The 22,121-nt window shown below is 43.0% G+C and overlaps 1 pseudogene; it reads right to left on the bottom strand.

Annotated features, from left to right (window-relative positions):
• Positions 1–4,199: 4,199 nt before the first annotated feature.
• Positions 4,200–10,955, bottom strand: LOC101988418 (annotated as a pseudogene).
• Between the last annotated feature and the right edge of the window lie 11,166 nt (positions 10,956–22,121).

Here is a 22,121-nt window from a genome sequence, read left to right as displayed (position 1 = left end):
CTGCCTACTTGTCATTTTAAGCCGCAAAGACCCACAAATTAGAGAGAAACAATAGAGGACCAAATGTCTCATGTTCCTCTGTTTATCTGAAGGTGTTGATTACCAGAAGGTAGTTATTTTTTTCCTTGTAAAGTAATTTATTTTAAATAAAAAAGGTCAGGAAGCTATTTCATTTATCACGATTACAAAGGAGTCTAAGCCGGTGACGGAGAAATTAATTCCAAGTCAGAAGCTGCAATAACACTCCTGGTAATTGTGACAAAAATTTTAAATTAACGTTACTGTCACTGAGAGAAGTTTGATTAATTTTGCAATTGGAGATGCTATCTCCAGAATATTGGGCGAGGGTGGGGGGATCGAAGAACAGAGCAGCTTCCAACTTAAGATGGAGATCCACTTCTTTGAGACTCAGAATGCATCCATGAGACATCTTCACACTTGATTAATAGCTCTATGAGTGCCCTGCTGGAAAGAATTAGCTAGGAAGGTCCAGAGGACATAGAGCTTGCTGGCAAACCTAGAGGGAGTCAAGAGCCTCTCTCTGCTTGTTTTCTGTGTTACTGAGAACCTGGGACAGCTTTCCACTGTGGCCGCTATAATATCCTTGCTTGGTGGTAGAGATGGGTTGGGGATAAAATAGTAGAAAAGTTGCTGTTAGATTTCTTTAACTCCCATTTCTTTGCAGGTTTTATGCTGGGAGGTGGGAAGAACATGGACAATAACCCAACTCCTGGACAGTGGGAATGAAAGAAGGGCAGAGTTACATCAAGAGTGTAGTTGAAACTCACTTAAATGGTCTTCTAGCAGCGGATTTATCAATGATCTATGCAGTGTGCTGGCTTCAAATAAGCACAATTAGCATTTAGTTTGGCGCTTATTTTGTTGAGAACTTTGGTCTGAATGAATTTATTCATTCCTTATAATTGCTTTTTCTAAATCAGACTCTATAACTATCCTCATTTTATGGATGGATACCCTACTGGGACATGGGGAAGGTAAAAAAAACTTCAAGATTTTATAACTACCTAGACAGTGAAGAACAGAACTGGGCAAGTTAGAGATTAGCAAACTAGATTCCATCCCACAGGCAAAATGCACCTGGCTACCTACTTTGGTAGAGAATCTATAGGAACATAGTCATGCCTCTTAATTTACATACTTTTTTTCATGTGCTTTCTGTTGCTGTGACAAACACTACTTGGGGAGGAGAGAGTTTATTTCAGCTTGCGCTTCAAGCCCATCTTTTAGAGAAGTCATGCAGGAACTCAAGGAGTTCCTGGAGACAAGAACCACTGAGGACCACTTCTTACTAGTTTGTTACTAGGCTCACCTTTCTTATACATCTCAGGCCTACCTTCTTAGGGATGGTACTGACCACAGTGGGCTGGGCTCTCCTAAGACATCAACTAGCAATCAAGAAAATCACCCACAAACAAGGCAATAGACCAATATGATAGATGCATTTCACTAAGTCAACTCTCTTATGGTATGTCAGGTTGATAACCCAGATTAGCCATTATACATACTATGGTTATTTCTTTATGCCAATGTTAGAGTTTATGAGATAGTTAGTAACGAAGCATGGCTAAGCATGTATAATCCTTAATAAGTCTCTGCTTGGTTATTTTGGGAGTTGGCTGGCAGGACAGAAAAACCCTGTTCGTTCCAGATTTAAAGTGAGCAATAAGTGAAACAAAAAGCTATGAAAAATCAGATGTTTTAGAGGAAAATAATGTGAAGGAATTTAGTGTTGTGGCAAAACAGTGTAGACAAATTATAACTGGTAAGAGATTCATACTATTAAGCAGTTATTGTAAGGATTGGGGCATGACTCAGTCAGTAAAGTACTTGCTGTTCAAACATGAGGACCATCCTCAGAGTCCTCTTAAAAGCCTGGCTCAGGGGCACATGCTGTGACCCCAGAGCTTGCAAGCCTGTTACTCTAGCTGAATTTCTGAGTTCCAGGGTTAGGGAGAGCACTCATTTAGAAAGGTAAAGTGGAGAGCAATTGAGGAAGATATTTGATATTGATCTGTGGCCTCTAATACATATACACGCAAACATGTACATAAGTCTACATATATATGTATGTATGTATGTTTGTATAGCACATAGGTATGCATATATGTATGCATAAATAAACACACAAAGGAGAGAGAGAGTGAAAGTGACCTGGAGGCATCTGCCAAGGGTTCAAAAAGGTGCTGTGGCCAGGAGATGTGTGTCAGGCTTGGATTATCTGCAAGAAGATCCCAAGAGGCTTTTGTTTAAAGCTGGGAAAGTAGGGAAGCCTAGTTTGCAGTGGAAATTCCAGGATGTTGCAGATAGGAAATGGAGGGTATTTGCTCAGGAAAGCTGCAGGGACCAAGTGGACTTGGCCTAATAACAAGGCACACATAGACCAGAGACAAGAGAACTCTTGTCTGCAGGGGGAGGGGGGCAACAATACCACTGGGACCACATGAACTGTGGGATTTGATGTTTGCCCTGCAGGACTGCGTCTTAGTTGAGCAGCCTGAGTTTCTTCTACAGTCCACCTAAGTTTCCATTTGCATCAGGAGTCTTTACACTGTGACACTATATATGGGAAGTATGAAACTTAGGTTGTTTTGTTGTTGTTTTTAGATACTTACCTTATATATGTGTGTCTGTGTGGCTTTGTGATAATGAAAATATAATCCTGATAGAATAAAAGACAAAGTTAGTTGGAAAAAATAAACAACAAAGACCTCCAGACAAATAATAGTAGGGTACGGTTATATAGGGTGTGGCCTATAAGGGGCAGTCTATGAGGTACGCTTATATAAGGTGTGGTCTATGGGGTGTGGTTATATGAGAGATGGTACATAGATATCAACGAAAGAGAATACTGTGTAGTCTACCAAACCAAATTCCTGCTTTAAAAGAACACAGAAGAAAATGCTCTAAATATACTGTTGAGTGAAAAGCAATTAGAGCACAGTGTGAACAATAGAGTCCTTGATTCAGAAACAAGACAAGATAATCAAATATACAATGTTTGCTACAGAAAAATAAAAGGAAAATGCTGTTTTCCTTCCCTGGATTTTCTTAACCATTCTCAGCTTCTTCCAGGAAACCCACAATAATTTTGTAATTAAATACTAGTAAATGTGTTTAATATTCCCTGTAAAAGGTAACACAGAGATGGTAGGATTGTTTGTTTCTCCCATGCACTTAGCAAAGTGGTGTATGGTAATGGCAGGAGGGGTTTAGAAGGCTGGAGCCCAAATCAATCAATGCATCACCACTAACTTATGATGGAAATTAGGACTTCTTTCTGTGATACCACCTTGCCTGGAGGAGGGAAAAGTGTTAGTGAGATGCCAGGCTGATTAATTCTGAGCTCAGATGACCTTCAGGTAGTTAGGGATCACCAGAAGGGAACTGTCCATGGAAATCTGAAGCCCACAGACTCCCTCACCTCAGAATTCTCCAAAGGGGAGTCCTCCAAATTGTGGTGATATCTAACATGGCACATGACCTATGGCCTGACCAAATCACAAGTCCAACACCCATGGAATCCATGAGGAATTGGAATGCTGCTATTTCTCGAGTTATCTTTCTATACATTAAGCTGACAGAGACATGCATCTCTGAGCGATCCAGAATTCCCCTGTGAGTAGGGCTTGCTACACAGGAAGTTCTCTCTGTTCAACAAACACTTTTGTCCTCCAGGGGTTTGAAGTTTGCTGCCTCTCCCACTGGCCCTGCCCATCCTACCTAGCCACACAAAGGAGAGACAAGAAACAGAACAGGTGTGAATGTGTGAATGGTTGCCGCAAGAGATGGGGTCTCGCCATTCCCTTTTCCTGTGCCTGGCTCTATTTAATCAGCCTTTCATTTATCCAGACCCTTAGCGGGCAGCAAAGAACAGACAGCAGTGCTTACCTTCATGGGAAAAAAGCATTTTTTTTCCTTTACATTTCAACACCAAGGTAGCAAAATTATTCCATTTATTCTGTAGACTTTCACTAAGTAAATAGACATGATTTATGTTAATTTCTACACAGTGATGTGAATTAAGGCTGTGAAAGGCTTTAGGGAAACTCTCACTATTCCTGAAGCTCTTCGCATCAGGGGCTGACTTCCTGGACTTCTGCACACTTCCTCAGGAGGCCTGAGCAGACACTGGCCAGACAAAGTGGCCTCTCGCAGATGCAAGATCTCTTTCAAACAATCTATTCACTTGTTACTGTTTCAGGGTCCAAATCAATAGCATAAAAACAGGGCCGGGTAGGGAGTCCAGGCATTGTGTTCATCTTTCCTACTACAGGATACAGAGAACCAGCGCCAACGCTGGCACAGCTGTCACGGATGGGCAGAAGGAAGCCAGCTGGGCACACCTTTTTGCTCTCGGTTGTGAGCCAAAAACAAATGTGCTTTGGCCGTGCAGATGGGTGGATTCCCAAAGCCCTGCTTTGTGTAGACCTCTGCTCTGTTCTGCGCTTCCGGGAGCAACTCGATGTCATCTGCCCCTTAGATCTTCTGTGCAAGGATCCTGATTTTATCATTAACTGGGAGCTTGAGGTCATAGAGAAGCTGGAAGCTGCTGGGGGCCTGTGATGCTCGCTGGACTGCCTGAGCCAGGGCTAAGGCCCCCTGCCTCTGGCTCCTCCTTCCCAGTGGGTGCATTTGACAGTGTCAAAACCCACATGTTCTCTGGAGAGAAAGCAGATGAGGTTGAGTTCAGTCTCTGTATCTGTCTTGAATGTGTTCCTGGCCACGACCACAGGCACTCCAAACATCCTAGCATTTTCTTTTTGTTTCCTGAAGTTACTCAAGCCCTTTTCAAGAAGGTTCAGGTCCTCTTCTGTGTAAGCCTTGGGAAGGGGCAGTCCAGCAGAGACCATGGAGCTGCTCCCATACATCTTAAGAGCCCTGAGAGTGGCAACAAGAACCCCCATCTGTGGCTGGAAATTAGAATACTGGCACTTGATGTTGAAGAACTTTTCCATTCCTGTGTCTGCTCCGAATCCTGCTTCAGTCACTAGGAAGCCTTCAGGGCCAACAAGTTTGAGTGCAATCCCATCTGCAATGATGGAGGAATTCCCATGTGTGATGTTGGCAAAAGGCCCAGCATGGATGAACACTGGTGTGCCCTCCAAGGTCTGCATGAGTTTGGGTTTGATTGCGTCCTTCATCAGCGCCATCAGCGCTCCACTCACGCCCAGATCCTCGGCATGATGGGTCTTCCTTTCTTACTGGATGCCACTACCAGTTTGCCCAGTCTCTCTCTCGTGTCTTCCAGGGAACTAGTGAGGGCTAGAATGACCATGATTTCACTCGCCACAGCGATATCAAATGGGGCCGTCAGAGTGTGGCCTTTCTCTGTTGGAGCCTGTCTGGCCCAGCACTCTCTGCCACGTTATGGTTTCTGGACTACTATCCAGTCTTGGAAATCTGTTTATCTCATCATCTGTCTGTGTGGCAGGGTAGTCTTTTCAAGCTGACCTCCGTAAGCTTCTGATCTGGATATCAGAGAACTTTCTTATTCCAGTTATTGAAGGTACCAAGCAATTAAAGAAAGTCTTGTCTGTCTGGGTCAGCTCAAGAAACATCTGAGCATGGACGGCAGTAGCCATGAGGTTATTAGCTGCAGTGATGGTGTGGATGTCATCAGTGAGGTGAAGATTAAACTCTTCCATAGGAATGACCTGGGAATAGCCACCCCCTGCAGTGCCAACTTTTATTCCAAAGAAAATTTTGCCAGGGACCCACCAGTCTGATTATGATTGTACTTTTCCCTAGGAAAGATGCACTCCCCTTTTTTTTCCTTTCTTTTTCTCTTTTTGGTTTTTTGAGACAAGGTTTCTCTGTAGCTTTGGTGCCTGTCCTGGAACTAGCTCTTGTAGACCAGGCTGGCCTCAGACTCACAGAGATCTGTTTACCTCTGCCTCCCGAGTGCTGAGATTAAAGGCGTGTGGCACCACTGCCCATCAAAAGAAGCATTCCTTGTGACTTATTTTCTCCTATGTAAAATTACCATTCTCCTAATAGGGGACAATCATATATGCCCAAATAGTAAGTTTACATCATCAAATTGAGTGATGTACATGTGGAGAAATGGTTAGGTACCACAATGGTTTGTTTATTAATGTGTTTGCTTATATGTATGTGTGTATAGATGCCTGCAGAGGTCAGAAGGGGATGTTGAATCCTCTGGGAGCTGGAGTTGCAGGTGGTTGTGAGTCATCACACAGGAATGCTGGAACTCAAACCCGAGACCTCCAGAAGAATAGCAAAGATTTGTAACACCTGAGCCATTGCTAGCTCCAACACAGTGGTTTTGACATGTGTAGTTGTGAGAGAAAACCAGAAGTTCTCACGTTTTCAAAATATTCTATCCTTTCCCATCCCCTCTCCTTCCCAGAGCTTCTTTAGGCAGCCTGGAAAGGACTCCCTGTCTGTGTTGGTGTATGAGGGTTTGGCTGTGTGCAAACTCAGTTCCTCTGCAAGAACAGTGGGTGCTCTTAATCAGTGGTCCATCTCTCCAGCCTACTGTGATTGCACCACAATTTAACCATCTCCCCAGCTGATTGGGAAGGATGGATAGAAACACATTACATTTAACCATAAGCTCTGGGAGGCCGGCAACTCCTTTCTCCACATTTAGAAGTTGGCCCACAAACGTTCGTCGGCTTCATAATAGCTAGGGATGTAGTATGCCTCTCAAAGCGCGTTAAGATAATCTAGTATCAGAAGAATTCCAGGGTAAATAATTGAAGTCAAGGGAATCTGCTTTTATCATTTCCTTTGGGGCTTTACCACTTATAGTGTCACCGTCACATGCCCGCAAGAAATAGAAGGACAGAAGAGAGATGGAAGCTGAGAGGGGCATCCATTTCTGGTGCCATATAATCAGGTCTATCTGAATCCACAACCGTTGCCCATTATGCTTCATCTGGAGAAAGTTCCATCAAGAACAGTGGGCAGAGTCACAGTGACAGCTGTCAACCCAACCCAGTGTTGGTACCACGGTGACCCTGTGAACTGGACCAGTTACAGCCTCCCCCTTAGACAAGCAGCTGTTTTCACATTTTCCACCTGAATCCTTTCTAAGAACAGATCACACAGAGCTGAGTCAATGTGACGACAGGGTAAATCTTAGAAATTTTAAAAAAGAACAGTTACTGACTTCCAAATACCCATTTCCCACCAGTTATTTTGTTTTGAAACAGGACCAGTTTTGACAAAGAGCATATTTATGAACCTATATTGTTCAGTTTATTGAAAATTTTTTTCCTGGTGTCTGCCCAACAGCCAAAAGTGTGTTAGGGAACAAAAAGCAAACTTGCTGCTGTCAACTCACTGTCTAAAATCACCCTGAGTTGGGGCTGGTTCTGTTCTTTGCACTTGTTCTCACTGCTTCTCTCTGCTTCTCTTCAGACGAGCGCAGAGGACTTCGCCTCTCTCAGTCAACTTTGAAAAACCCTTTCTTCCCTAGATAAAGATCAAGCCGTGTCATTTTCTGTAAGATCATTTAAAGCACAAAACTGCACTATTTCTGTTTTATGTCATTTGTCAAATCTTCTTCCCACCTCTGACCCTCAACTGCTTGAGAAATGTGTGAGTACACCGTAATGAATATGCAAAACATTAATTCAGTTAATTAGGTGGTTTTCAGTATAATTATGCTTTCCAAAAACAAATGCCACAAACCTGTTCTTATAAGCCAGCCGTTTTCTTTTCATTCCAAAAGTTGTTCGGCTGGCTTAGTTTTTCCCTCTGAGATTACTGCTTTTCCTGTTTATGTGATTGCCATTTCAACTCTGCAAGTGTAGCCTGGACTTGGTCTGGGAGGAAGTGAGAAGGAAGCCACACTGAAGAAGCGGGGGAGTCTGGGAGAGCCGAGAAGTAGTAACACAGTAGTGCATTGCCTTTGTCAGTAAGACTATGGGAGGAGCCAACATTGACAGCATGATAAGACACTCATCTCCTAGGAATGGCTCTGCCTTGCTATACCTGATGAAGTGGTTTTAATATTAAGCATCTCCCCTTTACTCCCAACCCTCTGCTTCCTAGCTTCCATGAGGTTAGTATCTTTCTTCCATTTGTTTCTTGCCTCGCCAAAGTCTTCAAAGCAATGGAACCTGATGACTATGGACTGAAACCATGAAACAAAACACATCTTTATTCCATTATTTATATGTGTAATTTTTCCAAATCATTGTAAAATAACTACCGTGTCCAGAATGCTTTGTTTTAATGTTAAAGGGAACAGAGAGAAAGAAATGTAGCCTTGACACAAATCTGTGGTGCACTGTGAGGTAACGACTAGGGCTCCCTCCGTTAGTTCTCTGTAGTAGGATATCTGCAAAGCCCATTCCTGAGGCCACCACAGGACTCAATTAGACATGTGTCCAGAGAGTTTTTTAATATCACAGTTAAGGTAATAGATAGTTTTGGCCTCATGAAGGAGAAAGAACTAAAAGTGTGGACACTACAGTTCTTCCAAATGGACTCAACAAAATAAGAAGAATGTGCAGGACGAGTCTTCAAAGGAAAAAAAAAAGGGATTCAAAGAATAGCATTCACCGTGAAGCCACCAGAGCAGCTAAGATGCAGTCCCAGGAGCTGCAAGTTTTTCCAAGTTAAAACAGTAAATAATTTGATTGATATAAAGATTAATAGCCAAAATCACAGGAGTCCTTCAGAAGCAGCATAGAACAGCAAGCGCCAAAGATTAATAATGGCAAAAGACAACACTGTGATAATCAGCATCACAGCGATGGATCATGGGAGGGTTTAATGAGAGAATCTCAGAAGAGGAATTTCAATAGAGCTGACTAAACTCAGAGAAAGGCAAATCACACAGCTAAACCTGAAAGCGGGCTGCCTGCCCAGAGGGCGCAGGCAGGAATGCCATTTTCCTGTCTGCACACTAAATGCTAAAATATCACACAAATTGGTGTCAAGAGGTTGAACGGAATCTGCTGCAGTGAAACGTGACTGGAGCAAAGAAACTGTGTTCGCCGCTCTCATCTGGAAAGCAGAAGAGCTGGGCTAACAGAGCAGAAGCATGGCTTAGCATGCTCCTGGGGGCCCAGCAACCATCATTAGTCTTCACTGAGGAGGTGCACACATTTGATGCCATTGGTTTGCAAACCAATGGTATCCTATTTCAGGAAGTAAGTAACAGACTGTCCTCAGTGCCTGGGCCAGCCTGTATGTGCACAAATGCAGGGATGGTATATAGTCATAAGGAGATACATGCTATTCTAAGCCTGAAGGATGGAAGACCGAGTGAGCCTTGGTCCACAGTTTAAAGAGTAGAGGCTATATATGGAGCACAAATTGAGATTTAATGGAACTCATGGGTGCACAGGGTAGGGAACATAGACTGTGTTTTAGGACACAGAAATTAGAGGCAAACTGGCCGATGTTAAAGACTCAGCTCTGTCACAATTTCATGGTTGTGGCAAGGGCTTCAAGTACAGTTTCCTCATTTGCCAACGTGAAGGATCATTGTTCTTTGTTTTAACTTACTAGAAAGCTTAGTGGGGATAGGGATAACTGGCACATTCTTTAGGCAGTGCCATGGCACATTATACCATCCTACAAACAGAGCATCATTTCCCCCACAAGTTAATAATAACGACATCATCACATACAAAATTTAATTTAAATAATCAAGTATACAGAGAACAGCTATTTCTGCACAGAAGCTCAGGCTTTGTATTAGCTCTTATAACTTACATTAACCCATTATTCTTATCTATGTTAGCCACATGGCTTGGTACCTTTTTTGGTGGGATAGGTGACATCTTGCTTCTTCCGTGGTCTGGGTAGTACTGTGGGAAGAGCTTCCTTCTTCACAGAATACTCCTGTTCTCATTGCCCCGCCTCTACTTCCTGTCTGGTTGACCCGCCTATACTTCCTGCCTAGCCAATCAGTGTTTATTTAAAACATGATTGACAGAATATAGACAATTCTCCCACACCAGTTGGACTTAAAATTTGGGTTAAGATTAGTAGAATTTTTTTTAAAGAAACAGATATTTGGATGTGATTGCCTAGAGAAATAAATAAATAAGCTATGCTCACAAAACAAAGGGAGTGAGGGATTTTGTAAACCAAAGCATACATTGTGCAAACTCATGGCTAGCTTAAAAACTGGTAAGAATTTCAGTGTGGTTGAAAAATTCCATAGTTCATAGGAACAAAGAGGAAAAACAGGTTGAGTTAATACACTGAAAATATAAATACAGTGCAAGAAATTTTCAGAGAAGCAAAACTGATCATTGAAGGGCTTTACTTAAAACAACAACAGCAATAACAACAACAATGGTAACCTGGAAGAATTCTAAAGCACAGGAGGAATAAAATAGATCAAAAGGAATTATGACAACTTACTCTATATACACTTTGTGTGTATATATATATATATATATATATATATATATATATATATATATATATATCCTCCAAACCCTACCTACATCATAAGCACAACTGAATCAACTCGCTCAGATTACTAGTATTGCTGCCAATCACCAAGTAATTTCAGGCAATTCTGTCATCATTTGTGTGTGAGTGATTAGCTAGTATTTTTCAGTACTCCTTCTATGCTAAGTGCCTTGTTGTGCATGTGCTATTATTTACCTCATCTGCTGATCATCAATTAGAACTCTTGAGAAGTTAGATCACTTGCCTAAGTATACGATCACACACACACACACACACACACACACACACACACACACACACACATTGCATGACGCCTCCAGTATGTAATCTAACTCAAATCTGTAACCTTATCGCCCTGCCTCTCCTTTCCTCTACAGCAACCAGCAGTAGCAATCAATTCTACAGAGACCAAGAGAGACTTTAGACTCCTGCTGGCTTCCATCTACTCGCATTGGGCAAACCACATTATAAATTAATCCAGATGAAATGCTCAACTCTTCCCTACCCGTCAGAGGATGTACCGCCATCCTCAGGCTCCCACAGACAGACCTTTAGAGGAAAAATCCAGAGGCCTTGATTACATTTGCTTTTTAATTAATCTAGAGTGTTCATTTTCAGCTGGAGGAAAGTTAATGTTTCCTTTTATTAATCTAATGGCCACAGGCAATGCTTGGGCTCTTGTGGCAGAAGTTTGGCATGACTGTAGAGTTCCCTGGTGCTACAGGAAACGTGGTGCTAAATAAAACAGCTGTCCTGGCAGCAGAGGGTGTGGAGGAGTGCTTGCAGATGCTGCTGGCTGCTCTTAGTGAGAAGGCAAAAGAGGTGGATTTTGATCCAGTCAGGCCACCCTAATATCCAGGCACATTCTCTTGACCTCACCACAATTCTTCTCTTAAGAGAAAAGAAGCAAGGGGAGGAGGAAGAAAGAAATAGCAATTTCTTCCAGCCACAGAGGAAGCACTCTGAGTGTAGACTTTCCTGACTACCACTCTATCCCCAGCTCTTTCTTCTTGGCCCTTTCTGTGTATCACCTTCTAGGTTGGGACCCTTTTAACTAGAACAAGGAGTGTTATTTGGAACCCAACTTAAAGCTACAAGCCACCAGGTTCTTCAGAAAAAAAAAATCAAGAGGTGTGGAGGAAGATTAGCTATGTGCGGCTGTCGCACACAAAGAACAGTGGTGGGATGAACCAGGATCTCGTCCTTGTAATCTCATTTCTCTGCTCCCAAACCTTAGGGAAGCTTGACATTTGTCAGAGGTCAGCAGGCAGAGGTCAAATTCCTGGGCAGGAACCTCAGGAACCTAAGGGTTGGGGAAGAGAAGCAGCCAGAGGATCTGAAATGGCTCTTGACTTTAGTGTTGTTTCACCTGATGCTCATCTATTCTTTCCAAAAATCAAATTGCTACCACCATTTCTTATGCCAAGTCAAATTGAGTAGCAGAAGTTGCCTAGAGCACATGTTGAAAAGAGATCACATCACTCAGGGTTTGGAGAGGATTCTCTGAGTTTAGTCATGCCCAAAGAGGAGGAAACATGGACTATGCCTACCTAGGCACTACCTGGTTGTTTTCTAGCTTGCCAGTGATAAAAAAGCTTGCTTTCAGAGAGAACTTCAATCTCCAAAATGTGACTCCACCCTCACCAGCCTACTCCTTGACCAAGAGTGCCAGCCATCCTTTGAAAAAAAAAATCTACTCCTTTTATGTTCTTCTAACCAATTTTGACAAAGTTGTTCTTTGCAGTGAACCAGTACCTTTGAAAATGTTTCCTTCTTGAGATACCAAACTTGAATAGCTGACATTGGCTCTGAGTCTCTATGTGAAAAACATGTTTAATTCTGTGTGTAAAATAGGGATGGGGTGGACTTATAGCAAGCATCAAGGGTTATACCTCTGTGCACAGAAAAATTATTTCCCAGTGTGTATTTGGAACAATGAATTCAACCCATCCACTTTTTAATAGCTTGCATTATTAAAAACATTACTTATGCTTTTTGTGTGACAAAGAACATGAGCAATGATTCTGATAATAATTTTGTCATTCATACACAAAGAATATCAGTGTGAAAGTTTTTTTTTTCTTTAAAAAAAAACTGTCTTTGGGGCAAAACTGCCGATTAGCTACACACTGGGAAATGAGTCTTTTGGTTGAGAGAGACTAAAGCAGAAATTATTTTTTTAGTTTTAAGATTGGAACCCTGGCAGACAGCTGTTAAAACAGTTAACAATCGTATTCACTGGCATGTTTGCTTTGTAGAATAAGACATGAAATTCCTGGTGAGAAAAAGTATGTGCGTATGGACATTCATCACTTTTCTTTGCTGGTGACAAGGTAGCATGACCAAGACAACCTAGAAAACAAATGTTTATTTTGGCTTCTGGTCTATGACGGCGGGGATGGCATCTTTAACCACAGACACAAAGCAGAGAGAATAAACAGGAAGTGGGATGCAGTATAAAATTCTCAGACTTCCACTAGTCTGCTCCTCCTTGTAACCTCTCCAAATAGTGCCACCAACTGGGGACCAAGTATTCAAACACCCCAGCCTAGGGAGGATATTTCTCATTCAATTTACCACATTGCCTATACGTCATTTCTTCAATATTTTCCCTGCTCTACTCTTTTTCTTCTTTCACTAAGTATGATTTGAAGATTGCCTTTGTTTTCACAGCAACAGTTCAAAATAATGAAAACTAAGATTCAAACATTTACGATCATGTGTGTAATTTCTGTAGGTGATAGCTGCCATTCAGCCAGTCTACAGTGGGTGTGTACTGAGTGCCTATTATGTGCCTGATTCCAGACTTAAAACTGGTCGGGATCCCCACCCTGTGGAACTTATACTCCAGAGTTGGGAGACGCATGCTGAAAGTAACCAAATGAGTTAAGTTGCGTGTTAGATGGTAAGTTCTGTGGAAGAAGGGCATAGACTAGAAGATGGATCAGGACTGCTACAGTTTGGACTCTGATGTCCCTTAAAGTTCTAGATATGGAAGGCATGGTCCCTGCGGGGTTGCTGCTGGAAAATAGTGGAACCTCTGGGAGACAGGGCAGAGTAAGAGGACCACAGCTATCGGGGGTGAGTCCTCAGATATGATTGTGGGCTTCACAGATCCACCTCTATTGATTTCTGGCTATAAAGAAAGCAGTCTGTTCCACCATGTGCTTCTGCCGTTGCCACCCAGCACTTCCACTAAAGGCCTAAAGGCCAGGGGCCTATCAACCAAGGACTGAAACCTCCCACGTGGTGAGTCCACAAAAGCCTCTTCCATTATAAGTTAATTACCTGAGGGAATCATTACAGTCATGGAAAGGTGACCAACACAGGGGAAGAACCAGGCCGAACATCACGTCCAATGCTCAGATTCATCAAAATGAAGAAAAACTGTGACATACGGAGGAGATTTGATAGTTCACAACAATCTGCCCTGTCTTGGATCTCGTGGGTTCAAGAAGTAAGTGGCCTGAGACTTCAATATGGTTTCCAGGAAGGAAAATTAGGCTGTAAGGCTGAACGAGTTCATCTCAGCATGTGAGGGATATTTAATGAGCAGGTGTTTGAGATCCCACAGAAGTGAATGGAAAGAAGGAAAGAGTTAGGTTCATTGCTAACAAGAAAAGATAAAGCATAGCAAAGGAAAGGGAAGACGTGGGGAACAAACCAAGAGGTTGTTACAGTCTGGAGCTAGCCATCGACTGTGCACTCAGAAAGCAGACACTGTCAGCTGAGCCAATGTTGCTAACTGAACAGGTCATATGTTCATGGAGAGCACAGACGCAGCACGTAGCTTATGGAGTCCACCTCCTTCAGTTTTAGATATCTCGCTATTCTGAAAATGGTCTGTACTGTGGCTTGAACGAGTCTTCCCATCTTCCTGGGATGCTCCAGTCTGAATACGACATGTCTCCCACTAGTTCATTCTTTCAACACCTGTTTCCTAGCTAGTAGAGTGGTGTTGGAGGCTATGGAATTTTCAGAGGGTGGGGGAGACTAGCTGCTGGCCATAAACCAGTGAGCCAGTGCTTTAAAAGCCACACCAGGCCCATGTTCCTGATTCTACTTTCTGGTTCACCATAGTGTGAACAACCCCTGCCCTAGATGTCCACTGCTGTGGACTAAATTGTTCTGCTCTGCCATGACTTCACCACCAGGATGGAATGCAAGGCTCTAAAATGATGGGCCTAACGGAATCTTTCTGCCTTTGTTTCTATGGGGTATTCAACTGCAACCATACAAGTAATAAAATAACTGAGTGCCCTAAGTCACATATGAAAGACATTTTAGAAGCGGGATCTTATGGTTAGTTGATCAGGTGGACAAGCCATCATGCAGTGGTTCATCCGGGAAGATTCATACACATATGGATCAATGTGTTACTATGGGAGTGACTTCATTATAAGAAGCACACTTCTGGTGGTAACACTATCCATGTACCACAGAGATATAGTAATAAAGACCGCATTTTATTGGCATGAAAACAGTCAGGCTGATCAATGGAATAAAATCAGAGACCCAGACTTAAATTCATACATCTATAATCACCTGGTTTTCGATCAAGAAAACAGATACTCATGGTGGAAAAAAGACAGCATCTTTGTGCTGGATTTAACTATATGTCAACATGTACAAAATACAAATAGATCTAAATCTATCACCCTGAATAAAACTCAGGTCCAAGTGGACCAAAGGCCTCAGCAATAAAAAACAGATAACACTGAACCTGGTAGAAGAAACAGTGGGGAACAGCCTTGAATATATTGGCACAGGACACAGTTTCCTGAACAGAACACTGATGGTGTGGTCACTAAGATCAACAATCAGTAAATGGGACCTCATGAAACTAAAAAGCTTCTCTAAGGCAAAGAACACTGCCAACAGGATAAAATGGCAGCCTACAGAATAAGAAAGGATTTTCACCAATTCCACATCTGACAGAGGGCTAATATCAAAAATATATAAAGAACCCAAGAAACTAGACATCAACAAACCAAATAATCCAATTAAAAATGAAGTATAAATCTAAACAGAGAATTCTCAACAGAGGAATCTCAAAGGGCTGAGAATCACTTAAAGAAATGTTCACCGGTTAGCCATCAGGGAAATGCAAATCAAAGAGACCCTGAGATCCCATTTTACACCAGTCAGAATGGCTAAAATCAAAAGCACGGGGGACAGCTCATTCTGGGGAGGATGTGGAGCAAAGGGAACTCTACTTCATTGCTGGTGGGAGTGGAAACTTGTACAGTTACTTTGGAAATCAATATGGCAGTTCCTCAAAAAATTGGTAATCAGTCTACCTCAAGATCCAGCCATACCACTCTTGGGCATCTACCTAAAGGACCACAGGATGCTCTACCATACCACAAGGATGCTTGCTCAACTATGTTCATAGCAGACTTATTTATTTATTTATTTATTTATTTATTTATTTATTTATTTATTTTTGGTTTTTCGAGACACGGTTTCTCTGTGGTTTTGGAGCCTGTCCTGGAACTAGCTCTGTAGACCAGGCTGGTCTCGAACTCACAGAGATCCGCCTGCCTCTGCCTCCCGAGTGCTGGGATTAAAGGCGTGCACCACCACCGCCCGGCAGCAGATTTATTTTTAATAGCCTCAAACTGGAGGCAATCTAAATGTCCTTCAACTGAAGAATGGGTAAAGAAAATGTGGTACATTTACTCAGCTGTTAGAAACAATGATACCACGAAATTTGTAGGCAAATGGATGGAACTAGAAAAAAAATCATCCTGAGTGAGGTAACCCAGACCCAGAAAGACAAACATGGCATGCATAAGTGGACATTAGCTGTTAAGTAAAGGACAATCATGCGACAATTCAGAGCCCGAGAGGCTAAGTAACTAAGAGGGTACAAGGGGGTAGGGGGAGGCACATAGGTCTCCCTGGGAAGGGAAAATGGAATAGATATCCCAAGTAGACTGAGGGAAGGCAGGGGGTAGGAGGGATGGGGGGATGGAGGAAGAGAGCACTGGGAGATACAACTGTAATGGGGGCATTTAGGAGTGACATGGAAACCTGGTGAAATGGAAACTCTCTGGAATCTTCTAGAGTGACTCTAGCAAAGACTCCTAGAAATAGGGATATGGAGCATGAACCAGCCACTTTCTATAAGCAGTCAAGCCTTCCAGTAGTGGGACTGGGTCACCAAGCCTGCCATTAAAGCCTTTGATCCACAATCGGTTCTGCCTGTGAGAAGTGCTGGGGTAATGGTTGTCTCAGAACCTGTGGGAATGGCCAGCTAACGACTGCTCTAACTCAAGGCCTATGCCGTGAGAAGAAGCCCATACCTGTCACAGCCTGGATGGCCAGGAACCAGAGGCTGGACATACTAGAGACCCAGGATAGAACCAAACAGGACTGGGAAAAATTTAATGACCTGATTACTAATGTTATTCGTCTGTACTCATAAATTGGTGCCTAGCCCAATTGTCATCAGAGAAGTATCATCCAGTCACGGATGGGAGCAGATGTAGGGACCCACGGCCATACACTAGGCAGAGCTAGGGGAATCCCACAGAAGAGGAGGGTTGAGGACACCATCAGAACACAGTCCAACAGAATCAACTAAGCGAGGCAGATAGGGTATCACACACATTGAAGTAACAATCACGGATCCTGTATGAATCTGAACTAGGTCCTCGGCAAATACATTATAGCTGTGAAGTTACTCTTGCGGGACCCCTAGCTGTGGGAGTGGGGAGTCTTTCTGACTCTTATCTGTTCTTGGGACCATTTTCCTCCTACCTGCTGCCTCAACCAACCTTGATATGAGGGTTTGTGGCTCGTCTTATTGTAACTTGTTACTCCATGTTAGGTTGATATCCCTGGGAGGCCTGCTCTTTTTTTTTTTTTTTTTAAGGGAAACAGGAGGAGCAGATCTAGGGAAGAGGGGAAGAGGGCAGACTGGGATAGTGATGTGGGATGTCCTTCTCCATGCTGCAAATATGTGTTGCTTTATTGGTTGATGAATAAAGCTGCTCTGGCCTATGGCAGGACAGAACATAGCAAGGCAGGAAAGCCAAACCAAATACAGGGAGAAAGAAGGTGGAGTCAGAGAGACACCAGCAGATGCAGGAGAACCAAGATGTGAGGTCACAAGCCAGGAGCCTCGTGGTAAAATATAGAATAAGAGAAATGGGTTAATTCAAGTTGTCGGAGCTAGTCAATAATAAGCCTGAGATGACAGGCCAAACAGTCTGTAACTAGTGTTAGGCCTCAGAGTGGTTATTTAAGAACTGGCAGGTGGGAGAGTAGCCTCCATTTACAGGACAGAGTGGAGGGATGGAAAACTGCAGCTGGGATGAAATGCATGAGAGATGACGGAAATAACATCAGTGGCAAAACACTTTCTGGGCCAGGCGGTGATGGCGCACGCCTTTAATCTCAGCATCGGGAGGCAGAGGCAGGGAGATCTCTGGGTTCTAGGCCAGCCTGGTCTATAAGAGCTGGTTCCAGAACTGGCTCCAAAACAACACAGAGAAACCCTGTCTTGAAAAACCAGAAAATAAAGCACTTTCTGGATAGTTGGCTGTGGAATGGGCTCGGACATTTTGTAATGCAGCATGAAGTCCCAGGAGAAGTTATGCATTTCTCAGTACCATGCTCTCTCGGGCATCTAGAACTATAGAACTGTAAGCTAAATAAGTATCTATTATCTTAAGATTACCTGGGCCAAGGCATCATTTACAACCACAGAAAACTGATACAGCTCATGAACACACCCGAAGCTCCCCCCCCCCCAGTCTAGCGCTTCAGTAGGGCTGGTTCACACAGTAGTTGTTATTCTTGTTTTTTTATTGTTTATGCTGATCCATTATAATATTTTATCTAATTAAAATAACACGTAAATTATAAAATTCCATACTTAATGGGCTTGAGCTGTCCCTCAATTGGTAGAGTATTTGTTTAGCTTGCAGGAAGTCTGCTTCAACCCCGAGGGCTGTTAAAAATTGGGCACAGTGGCATAGGCATGTAATCCTAGCACTCAACAGTGGAAATTCAAATTCATCCTCAGCTACATAGTAAATACAAGGTCACTCCGAGATGTATGATATACTGACTCAAATATGTGTTTTCGTACATAGTTTACATTGAGGCTTAGGCTTCTATGCCTTACTAATAAATATAAATTCCTCAAGAGTCTGATCCACATTCCAACTATACAGCAGCCATGCAGCAGGGACATGTGAGGTCCTAGTGCACCAAGCCAGCTAAGAGACTGGCAGTGGTTACACTCCATCCCTCATCAGGCAGACTGTTTGCTCACACATCGGGCTAGAGAGGCATCTTTCTTCCTAGGCTCCCTGCAGAGTGGTTTCCACAGTCTCTGCTGGGATCTATGTTTCATAGGAAGAAGAGTCTAGAAATATTTTATTGTGATCGGTTTCCTCTGGACCAAAAGGGAGCATAGAACCAGGAGATGCTACACAAACACGAGAAGCCTTGAGCTTGTTTTTCCTTTGCCTCGAGCCAGAGGTCATAAATGCTAATCCATCATAGCAGGACTTCACAGGAGACCAGGTGCTGAGGTATGTTCTCAACCTGCCTGAGAAGGGAATACTTTCCTGATTGATGGGACATCTTCAGAGACAAGGATGTATGGGACACTGGGAGCAGCACTGTAGACTGGACTTTAGAGAAGCTGGGACTCCATCTTCTTATTTCCTGTGTGCCCACCATGAATAGTATGTGATCCATAGATGTTTCACTATTTATTGAACAAATTATAAGCTTGTAAGGATGGACAAATCGCCTAACAAAGCTAAAGGGATGCCTGATTTTACTCCAAATCTGCATTGCAGCAAATGGAAAAAAAAAGTTTGCAACGCTCACCTGTACTAAATTAGTCTGGCTGGATGAAAAGTCTGGAGAGTGTTTTGCTAGCAGGACTTGAGGCATCCGGGGTACCGCTTGGTGCACTGGTGCTGTGAACACATTAGAGGGAACCTGGTCTGTATCTCTCAGTTTACTTAGCTAGTCATTCAGAGCAGTGGCCTTCTCCTGTGTAGCCAGTCCTCTACACTGATAACCCTATATAGGTTGCTTGGTACGGAAACTGATCTTGCATGACATTGGGAGACACAGTCTGGCCTTGGATGACAGTACCCAATAGTGGAGGTGTATAATACTAAGCTTCAGTCTTTCTGTTTGCTCCACTTTCAGAAGCAGGGCCTAAAGTCAAATGCACCATGAAGAAGAAATGCCAGAGAAAGGCACTTGACTGTGTGCTGGGACAGCTGGCCAAAGACATAGGCCTCTCTGCCTGCCTCCTTCAGAAGGTAGCATTTGCCCAGCACCTACTCTACAGGGTGCTTTTACAATAATGGAATTGTCCCCATTTTATAAATTAAAAAAAAGGCTCAGAAAAATGTTACCCACATGAAGAAAGAATATCAGAAAGTGGTCAGCAGAAAGTGATTCACAGATACGCACCTCAGATCTGGTCTAACCTTATCTACTGCTTGGTGACGTCACTAAAGAGACTGAGCAACTCATGCCCACCCACTGGCTCTCAGGGCCTCTCACATAGAGTGCCTCCCCTGGACGTGAATGTGTTAAGCAGAAGAGAGCACGTTCCCATATAGCAACATTTTTAAAATGTAACTTGGCTCAAATTCTGGCCTCTGTCATGTTTACATTATATTTAGGGAAATTTACTCTCTTGAATTTTCAAGGTAACTTTGTGTTTTCTACATTGAAAATATTTTCTGTACGTAAAACAGAAATAAAAATATTATTTTGGGGAAAACAAAAAGATATGCCATTTAAAAATTAAATGACATAAAACAAGATTTTGTTATTTATTTCAATGACTGTGTCAAGACACACAAAAATAAACTTACGGGGGAGGAGGGTTATTTGGACTCACAGTTTCCAAGGTGTGTGTCCACGGGCTGCTGGCTTTGTTACTGTGAGCTAGAATGTCATGGCAGCCGAACATAAGCAAGGACAATTCACTTCATAAAGTCAGGAGACAGGAAAGAAAGACCCAAAGGGATCGGGAATGTGATACCCTTCAAGTTGTGTTCCTGGCGACATACCCCATCCCATCAGGCCTCACTTCCCCACGTGCTGGAGCACAAAGCTGTAATTTGTGCTTCTTTGACAGAATGGGAGGTGGAGGCAGGAGAAGCCCTGGGAGGCTCGTGGTCCAGCTAGCGTAGCATAAGCAGAATTTAAAAAGGGACCCTTTTCAATAGGGTGGAAGGCCAGGGTCCATCTTTGACTGTCCCCTGACTTCCACACCATGCAGTGTGTGTGCCAGTGGTCACTCACAAACATAAACGTGATCATATATCATATACATGTGAATAAAAAAAACCCTATGGATCCATTCGTGAATTATTCTGCTGGTAAAGCTCTTACCTTGAATCCCTCAGTCTCTGATAAGCTCTCAGTAACAGCAGTCATGAACTGGGAACCAAATCCTTTAGTGCATGAGCTTTCTGAGGGGCCACTTCATAGCTGTAGCACTATGGTATGACTTGTTTCTGAGGCAAAAAAAAATCCTTGCTACACACACACACACACACACACACACACACACACAGAGGCAGTTTTCAGGATTATCAGGCATCCTAACCCTATTCCTATGGGATCTCATTTAGGGCTGAGAAAAATGTTTGAGAACCAGATATGCATAAGTGGTGGTTAATATTGTGAACACTGTCTCTGCTAGAGCCCTTAATTAATCAATTAGAGATACATAAGGCCTATGGAAGCAAAGATTGTAATCCTCCTGCCTCAGCTTGCTTAAGGCTGTGATTACAGATATGTGCTGTTGTACCAGCTTGCATTATCACTTTAAATAATTTATTTAATGTTATATGATTTTTCACTTTGAAATTAACAGCTTTGTATTGCTGGACCGTTGATGGAACTCCAACACTTTTCCTTGGAGATCAGTGTTCCTCTGAGCAAGCTGCACCCCTCCTTCAGAGCCACAGGACACTCTATGAAACTCAAGGTCAATAGAACCTCCTGAGATGCTGGAGGAGATGTTGCCATGGAAATGTGGCTACAGAATAAGCTCATTTGGAGCCAGAGAGAAAAGTGCCAAGGTGAGTCACCATGAGAATCCTGTTTTAGAGCAGACAGTCATGTCATCCTTACAGAAGAGGGTTCCTCAGAAGAATCCAGTTTTAGAGCGCTGTCTGAAAAGGGTTCCTCATAGCTTCGGCTTTCCCTCAGGCTGAATAGTAAAAGCCTGCGAGCTGTCTTGATAAGCCCCAACTGAGTTGGCGGGATAACAGGTGTCCCCAGTAACCACTCCGCCCATCAGGAATGGAGATATTCTAAAGAGACGATCTTGCTTTTTTCCCTTTGGCTATCATACTACTGAAACAATGGTCTGTAAAATTAGAATTGTACCAGGATATCATGTTGGGAAAATGAAAGGCTGGGGCCTGGAGGGCAGCTAGATTAGAAATTTATCTCCTGGAGAAGGATTTGCATCTCGTCCTGACCTTGCAGCAGAAAAGGACTTCGAAGGGGAGGCTGGAACTGGGATATGTAGGCGTAAGTCACAAACAATGCCACAGCAGTTTGGAATTATAATTAATAGGGTAGTATTTATTTAAAGGGGAAAAAACTTACAGATCACCGTCAGCCCTCTGTACAACCAGGAATGGAGTCTAGTCGCCAGCCGAGCAGGAAGTGAAGAGAGCGAGAGA

This window comes from Microtus ochrogaster, chromosome 6, assembly GCF_000317375.1.
Source record: "Microtus ochrogaster isolate Prairie Vole_2 chromosome 6, MicOch1.0, whole genome shotgun sequence".
In the NCBI taxonomy this organism is placed as follows: Eukaryota; Metazoa; Chordata; class Mammalia; order Rodentia; family Cricetidae; genus Microtus; species Microtus ochrogaster.
Note: the sequence above shows the minus strand (reverse complement) of the source record. Positions and strands in the feature narration are given on the sequence as shown.